This window comes from Danio rerio, chromosome 22, assembly GCF_049306965.1.
Source record: "Danio rerio strain Tuebingen ecotype United States chromosome 22, GRCz12tu, whole genome shotgun sequence".
In the NCBI taxonomy this organism is placed as follows: domain Eukaryota; kingdom Metazoa; phylum Chordata; class Actinopteri; order Cypriniformes; family Danionidae; genus Danio; species Danio rerio.
In genome coordinates, this window is record NC_133197.1 from 11401254 (window position 1) to 11410130 (window position 8877).

Genomic DNA, 8877 nt, shown 5'->3' on the forward strand with positions numbered 1-8877 from the left:
TAAAAACATACTAACAAACATGCTTATCATACTATTAACATACATGCTAGCAACATGCTATTTCATACTAGAACCATGCCAATAACATGCTAATTTATGCTAGAATCTTATTAGCAACATCTTAGCCGGAATTCATCAATACCGGAATTAATACATTTACTTTGAAAAATATAAAGTGTAAGACCAATTTGTATATTAAAAAAAAATAAATAAATAAAAAATAAATAAATAAAATAAATAAATAAATAAATAAATATATATATATATATATATATATATATATATATATATATATATATATATATATATATATATATATATATATATATTCTAAATAAATAATTTTTGAACACTAAATAATCTTTATTTTTTGAAGTATGCCAGAAAATATTTCAGATTCTCATTTAACATTTTCTTTACAATAAAACTAAAATCAACTGTAGTAGTGCAACAGGATTATGTTTTATTCTTTTTTTTTTTGTAAACCAATAACGCTCTGTGTAAACCCTTATTCAAAACAGTAATTCTTTAAATTACTTTAACAGTAATTATTTAACAGTAAAAACGGTCAACCGTTTGGTAGAAGGGGCAATCAAAGGGTTAAAATAACTGATGATTAATAAAATAACTTAATAAATAAAAATGTTTTTAAAAACACACACATACTGTATAATAATTGAAAACTGGAGATTTTAATATCTATTATTTTTTCTTTGAATAATTGTACATATGTTTGTCAACTATATGTAAACACCTTATGTAAAAATCTTTCTCAAGAAAGAACCAAAAAAAAAAAAAAAAAACATTTATTTTGTGTAAAATTATTCTAAATTTTTCTCACTTCTAGATGGGTTCACAAACTTATTTTTAAATTAGTTTTATAATTATTATATTTGCTTTTCAATACACATTTGATTGTTCATTAATTTTCTTGTCGGCTTAGTCCCTTTTTAATCCGGGGTCTCCACAGCGGAATGAACCTCCAACTTATCCAGCACATTTTTACGAAGCAGATGCTCTCTGGGAAACATTCCCACAAACATTCACACACACTCATACACTACGGACAATTTAGCCTACCCAATTCACCTGTACCACATGTCTTTGGACTGTGAGGGAAACCGGAGCATCCGGAAGAAACCTGCGCGAATGCAGGGAGAACATGCAAACTACACACAGAAATGCCAACTGAGCCGAGGATCGAACCAATGACCCAGCGACCTTCTTGCTGTGAGGCGACAGTACTACCTACTGCGCCACTGCATCGCCTACATTTGATTGTTTAATATTGTAAATATATAATAAGATATATAATTGTATAATTAAAATTTATAATTAATATATTATTGTAATAATATTATTAAAACTTAATTTTACCTATATATCAGTAGTATATATTAAAATTAAATGACAAAGAAAACATTCATTACAGATGATTTACATTTGTAAATTTATACAAAATGAATAAATGTATCAAACAAATACATAATTAAAGAAATAATAGTAATTACACAAATACCTTTTGCAGGCATGTATGTTTTACTGCATGACTTTTCCTCGGGTCAAGTCTGCTCGATATTTTACACGAGACAATAATTATGGGTTATAATTTAGTTTAAAAATGAGACAGACACTCCACGTCTGTGTCATCAGGTTTATTGACATAACGAACGTCTCGCTAAGAGACCATTAAAGAATACAGAGCTTCGCACCAAGTATTTCTGTTTGGTTTTCCACCCAATTATATCTTTCTGATGTACTAAACACTATCATGGGTGTAAACTAACGGAAAAACAACCCTGTTACTTTCAGCATTAATCTATCACCATTGCGTCTGTGTCAATACCAAAGAAACACTTAAAATAATCCAGCTTTTCTGCAGCCATGTTGATAAGCGCTTCAATTAGCTAAACTGCTCTTAGTCACATGAGAAAGCAACCAGAATCATAAACAAAGGTTGATGGAAAGATTTTTAAAAGATATATAAGCGCAGGGTGTTATTATATAACTTTCTTCTTGCCAAGAAGTGACTCTCCATTGTGCTTATAGAGATTAAATTTAATTTCCTTATCCATCACTGATCCGTCTAGATCATGCGCTAACATGTTGCTTATAGTAACAGGCCCACGTATGTAGCTTTGCGTGTACCTAATGTCTTCATTTCAACATAATCACATGTCTAATCACTGAAAGTGTGTAAAAAGACAGTAAGGGCCCCACCTGGACACACCTGCGCATTAACAGGCTAACAACGCTAGGCATCTAACGCTACAGTGCACAGGCATGTCCACTGGATACCATGGATACTAGGCATAGCTTTGTCGTGTGAACAATGACGGGAAAAACAACAGTCAATTTGCATAAACATCAGATTGTGAGAAAAGAATTAACCAAGATGACTAGAAGTAATTAGGTTTGGAGATGGCATGTAAAACTTTCACTGATTAGCAGGCTAGCGAATACCAGTGCTTTGTTATGATTGAGGTGGTTTGTGTACTGGAGAAAGTTATACTGGAGAAAGTTAACTGTTAGCATTAACTGGTGAGTTTGTTATATCAGAAAGGTGTGTAGTTTATAAAGAACACTAGTCTAGCATTGGCATTAAACCAGTAAGTGTGTTTCAATCAAGGAAGTGTGTAAAATATGAAGCAGATTATAAATTAGCATTGAAATGGAAAGTGTTTTAATCTAGAAGCTGTTTTTAACAGTTACTCATTAGCATTTGCATTTTGTGGTGAGCTTGTTTTAATCAAGATGTTTAATGTTAGCATTAGCAGTAAACTGGTAAGCTTGTTGTAATCAAGAAGATGTGTATAGGCAGAGAATGTAGCCATTAGCATAGCATTAAAAAGAGGGATTGGTTTAATCCAGAAGATGTTTAATGTCCATTAGCAATGTTTAATGTTTAAATTAAGAAGATGTGCATAGGCAGAGACAGTCACCATTATCATAGCATTAAAGTTGGGAGTTTGTTTAATCCAGAAGATGTTTAATGTTGTCGTTTAGCATTAGCATTAAACTGGCGAGCTGGTTTTAACCAAGAAAGTGTATATAGGCAGAGAATATTAGCATTAAAGTGATTGGTTTTAGTCAAGATGTTTAATGTTAACATTTTGATTTAATGTTGCCCTTTAGCACTTAACATGTTTAATGTTGTGCTTTAGCATTTAGCATGTTTAATATTGTCCTTTAGCATAAGCATTAAACTGGTGAGTTCGTTTTAATCAAGGTGTACAGGTGGAGACTGTTAGCCTTTAGCATAACATTAAACTGGGGGTTTGTTTAATCCAGAAGATGTTTAATGTTGTATTTTAGCATAAGCATTAAACAGGTGAGTTTGTTTTGATCAAGAAGGTGTATAGCATAACATTAAAGTGGTGGTTTTAATCCAGAAGATGTTTATTGTTGTCCTTTAGCATTAGCATTTAACTGAGTTTGTTTTAATCGGGAAGGTGTGTAATATATGAAGAACACTAGTCAATATAGCATTAGCATTAAACCGGTAAGATGGTTTCAATCAAGGAAGTGTGTAAAATATGAAGCAGATTATAAATTAGCATTAAAATTGAAAGTTTGTTTTTAACTAGATGCTGTTTTTAACAGTTGCCCATTAGCATTGACGTGGTGAGCTTGTTTTAATCAAGATGTTTAATGTTAGCATTAGCAGTAAACTGGTAAGCTTGTTTTAATCAAGAAGATGTACAGGCAGAGAATGTAGCCATCAGCATAGCATTAAAAAGTGGAGTTTGTTTAATCCAGATGTTTAATGTCCATTAGCAATAGTTAATGTTGATGACGTTTAATGTTGTCCTTTACCATTTGGCATGTTTAATACTGTCATTTAGCATTAGCATTAAACTTGTTAGCTATAATGAAGAATGTGTGTATAGGCAAAGAATATTAGCCATTAGCATAACATTCAAGAATAAGGTTTGTTTAATCAAGATATTTTAGCATTAAACTGGTGACTTGTTTTAATCGAGAAGGTGTGTATAGGCAGAGAATATTAGTCATTAGCATAACATTAAACTGGTGATTTGTTTTAATCAAAAAGATGTGTATGGCCATTAGCTTAGCATTAAAGTCATGAGTTTGTTTAATCAAGAAGTTGTGTTGTTTAATGTCCTTTAGCATTAACATTAAACTATTGAGTTTATTTTTATAAAGAAAATGTGCATAGCCAGATAATGTTATCCATTAGCATAGCTTTAAAATGTGGGGGTTTGTTTAATCCAGAAGATATTTAATGTTATGCTGTAGCAGTAGCCTTAAACTAGTGACTTGTTTTAATCAAGAAGGTGTGTAGGCAGAGATGTTATCCCATTAAAGTGATGAGTTTTAGTCAAGATGTTTAATGTTAACATCTTGATAATTTAAGGATGTCCTTTAGCATTTAGCATGTTTAATATTGTCATTTGGCATTAGCATTAAACTTGTGAGTTAGTTTTCATCAAGAAGGTGTGTATAGAGTAATATTCATTAGCATTAAACTGGTGACTTGTTTTAATCAAGAAGGTGTGTGTATAGGCAGAGAATTTTAGCCAAAAGCATTAAAGTAATGAGATTTAGTCAAAATGTTTATTGTTAACATCTTGACTTTAATTTTGTCCTTTAGCCTTTAGCATGTTCAATATTGTCATTTAGTACTAACATTAAACTTGTGAGGTTATTTTAATCAAGGTGTCTACATGCAAAGAATGTTAGCCAATAGCATTAGCATTAAACTGGTGAGTTAGTTTTAAATCCTAATATATGGAGGCCGTTATACATTAGCATTCAACTGGTGAATTTGTTTTAGTCAAGATGTTTAATATATTGAAAACTTTACCCATTAGCATTTAAATTATGTGTCTGTTTTAATCAAGAAGGTGTGTGTAGGTGTGTTAGCTATTAGCATTAAACGAGTGAGTTTTGTTTTAAATCACAAAGGTGTGTAATATATAGAGGAAGTTACCCATTAGCAACTAGTAAGTTAGATATAATCAAAGAGGTCTGTAATGCTTGGGGAAGGCTAACATTTTGTATTAGCATTAAAACTAATTGCTTGTGAAAATTTATGATTAGCATTTACATTTTTTACATTTGCAGTTTGTGCTGATGAAGCAGATCTGTGAAAATCTAGCTGTTAGCACTTGTATTTGATAAATGATGTCATTATGTTTATTTTCAATGTGAAATTCTGAACAAAAACAAGTTGCAAGCCACTGAAGACATTCATTTTACCCTTGACTTGTTGTTTTTGGAAATTCATGAACAGGCAATTCAGTAAGATGCTTCAATTAACACAGAATTGTTAGACAAGATAAACAAGCGCTCAAACAGGATTAACCCAAAAAAGCACAAACAGATGAACTGTCAACAGTCTTTTGCTGTTAAATGACTCCAGCAAAATCAGACAATTATCGAAGCATCGGTCAAAACAAATATGCCTGTCTTCCAGTGAAACAACACTTTGTTCTGCAAACATGAAACATCATCCCGATCGTCTGCTTCATTATCGGACAATGTGACTCCGTAAACCACAAGAGACATGATCAAAAGACATGAAAAGGACAACAGTATCACAACAGCCACATCAGAAGACCGATTTAACAAAAAAGTACTGCCAATGAATGGAGAAAGTGACTTTGAACGTAAATAATTGAAAGGGTGTTAGGGACCACACGAATGTACACAAAAACATAAGACAGCTATTGTGTGTATGTGTGTGTGTGTGTCAGAAGTCAGAAGAATTTTTTTTTTTTCGATTTTAAATATTTCCCAAAGGAAATTTTGGACACAGTATGTCTGATAATATTTTTTCTTCTGGAGAAAGTCATATTTGTTTTATTTCAGCTAAAATAAAAGCATTTTTAATGTTTAAAACCCATTTTAAGGTCAAAATTAGCCCCTTTAAGCTATATATTTTTCTCCATAGTTTACAGAACAATCGTTATACAATAACTTGCCTAATTACCCTAACCTGCCTAGTTAACCTAATTAACCCAGTTAAGCCTTTACATGTCACTTTAAGCTGTATAGAAGTGTCTTAAAATATCTAGTAAAATATTATTTACTGTCATCATGGCAAAGATAAAATAAATCGGTTATAAGAAATGAGTTATTAAAGCTTATTAAAAATTAGAAATGTGTTGACAAATGCAGGCAAGTTCAAAAGAACTAACAATGATATTGAGTGTTTTTTTACGCATTACCACTTGTTAACAATGATTTCTGTTATAAATGTATTGTTCAATGACAAATGAAGAACATTATAATTGTTTAATTATAAAGTCGTTACAATGCTTTTATAATTAAATAATAATAATAGTAATAAATAATAATAAAATGTAAAATAAAATTATAGTCGTCAGCTTCTCTGCAACTCTCACATGGTCACACATTGCTAAGCAGGGCTGCGCCCGGTCAGTACCTTGATGGGAGACCACATGGGAAAACTACACTGTAAAAAATAAATCCGTAAAATTTACGGTAAAAAAACGGCAGCTGTGGTTGCCAGTACTTTACCGTTAAAAACACGGTACAAACCGTAAAAGTAATTTCTTGTTTTTACGGTAAACTACCGTATTTTATAAATTTATAGAGGTAATATTTCTGTATTTTGAATGACCAACATTTACAAATCTTTTGTTACACAGTTAGACATGTTAGCACACCCACATGCAGGTGGTGATGAGGAAGTTACATAATGAGCCAATGCTCATCACAATCAACTTTTCCCACAAGCAGAAAAGAGTATCAGTATATAGAAGGTGCTCAGTGTCATTCACAAAGCTACTAAACACCAGTATGGTAACACGCATAAAATTAAAGTCATGAAATAAACTTTATCAACATTAGATGTAACCTAAATCTCTAATGTACATAACTGATGGGGAAACAACTAAAAAGATCTATATTAATGTCAACAAAATGCATAAAAAGTTATGTGTCATGGAGGGAATTCTGGGAAAGTCAATTTACGGTTATTCGGCATATATATTAAGTAAACATACCGTTAACCAGGTTACGGATTTGTACTGTAGCATTTTAACAGTTTTTTACCGCTGAAATCACGGCCATTTTTTTACAGTGTAGGTTGCTGCCGGAAGAGGTAATAGTGAGGCCAGCAGGGGTTGCTCAACCTGCAGTCTGTGTATATCCTAATGCCCCAGTATAGTGAAAGGGACTCTATACTGCTCAAAGAGCTCTGTCTTTCGAATGAAACGTTATACCAAGATTCTGACTTTCTGTGGTTGTTAAAAATCCCAGGATGTCCTATAAAAAGAGTAGGGGTTTAACCCCAGCATCCTGGCCAAATTTGTCCACTGGCATCCTAACCATCCTCATATCATAATTGGCTTCATCACTCTGTCTCCTCTCCACCAATCAGCTGGTGTTTGGTCTGGCACAATATACTTCACTTCATCCAGGTGGCTGCTGCACATTGGTGGTGGATGAAGAGATTCCCCCCACTGTGTAAAGTGTTTTGAGTGTCCAGACAAGTACTATAAATGTAGGGAATATAAATATTAGCCTGTTTATTTTAACCTTAAAATGGTGTTGAAAAAATTAAGAACTGCTTTCTTTCTAGCCAAAATAAAGCAAATAAGACTTTCTCCAGAAGACAAAATATCATCAGACATACTGTGAAAATGTCCTTGCTCTGTTAAACATCATTTGGGAAATATTGAAATAAAACAAAAAAATTCAAAGAGGCCTAATAATTCTGACTTCAACTGTATATAAAATCTACTCTGAATTGATAAATCGAAAATATATTTAATATTTAATAACTTACTTATAATTACTATTTAAATGTAAAGGCTTAACTTAATTGATTGTGTTTAGGCAAAAAAATATATATTTCTTAAGGGGGCTAATAATAAACGTGTTAAAAAGTAACTTTTATTCAAGCCAAACTAAAAGAAATAAGACTTTCTCCAGAAGAGCAAATAGCCTACAATAGGAAATACTGTGAAAATATGATTGCTCCTTTAAACAGCAAAAAAAAAAAAGAAAAAAAGAAAAAAAAAGTCTCAAATATCAATTTTTAAAACATAAAAAATAAATAGTGACTGCAGGAGAAAAAAAAGGAATAAACATATTAAGACAGATTGGACATACTCAGCATTACGTCACAACAATAATCTCACCATTTCAAGATTTGCATAAATCATGCTGCATAAACCTTCGTGACAATTCACGCGATTACGTCATCGTTCAAAGCGATTAAATTGATAAACGACTAAGAAAATAGCAAGTCAGCAATAAGATTATATCACAATGAAGTGTTAGCCCAGAGCCTAAAACACAAATATCAATAACCCGCGCGCATGTGAAGGACTTAAATTACTTTGAGAAGTGAAAGCCTTCACAAAAGACGTCTTTAATATGCTTTGACACGGGTTGGCAGTCGCCCGAGGTGAGAGAAGAGACTGCCAGTCTCAGAAAAATAATTATGTGGAGGAGTGTCTTTGATGATTAAAACTAAAACAAGGATGGGCTCATACCTCTCTTCTAGTCAGACTGGTCGCTGGCGGAGTTACCGTTGGTTTTGGCTTACCGAGGCGTTATGTTGACCTTTACGTCACGTGACCTTTACTAATCAAACAGAGGCTTTACCTCAGAACATTTTTTCGGGATTCTATCGGGCAAGTGGAGAAACATACATTAGTAAATCCTTTGACAAATGAGTGTTTCAGGTTACATGGATCTCATATTTATAGTAAACTAATTCTGTGTTTATGCTTGCGCTGTAAAAGCATTCTGACGCAGGACTTGACGTTTCGTGGCGTTCGCCCTTACTGGTGTCAATTAAGCGTGGTTTAATATCGCCTATCCGTCTGAAACTGGCAGGACTTCATCCAAAGGTCATTCTTTAGTCGCTAAGACAAC

The 8877-nt window shown here is 32.6% G+C and overlaps 1 protein-coding gene across 1 annotated transcript in view; it reads right to left on the reverse strand.

Moving 5' to 3' along the window:
* krt222 (keratin 222) overlaps nucleotides 1-8877 on the reverse strand; it is a 34180-nt gene extending 25303 nt beyond the window's left edge. Inside the window, exon 1 of the mRNA XM_073937359.1 lies at nucleotides 8493-8877. The gene's annotated coding sequence lies outside the window, so the exon portion shown is untranslated. The remainder of the gene's footprint in view (nucleotides 1-8492) is intronic.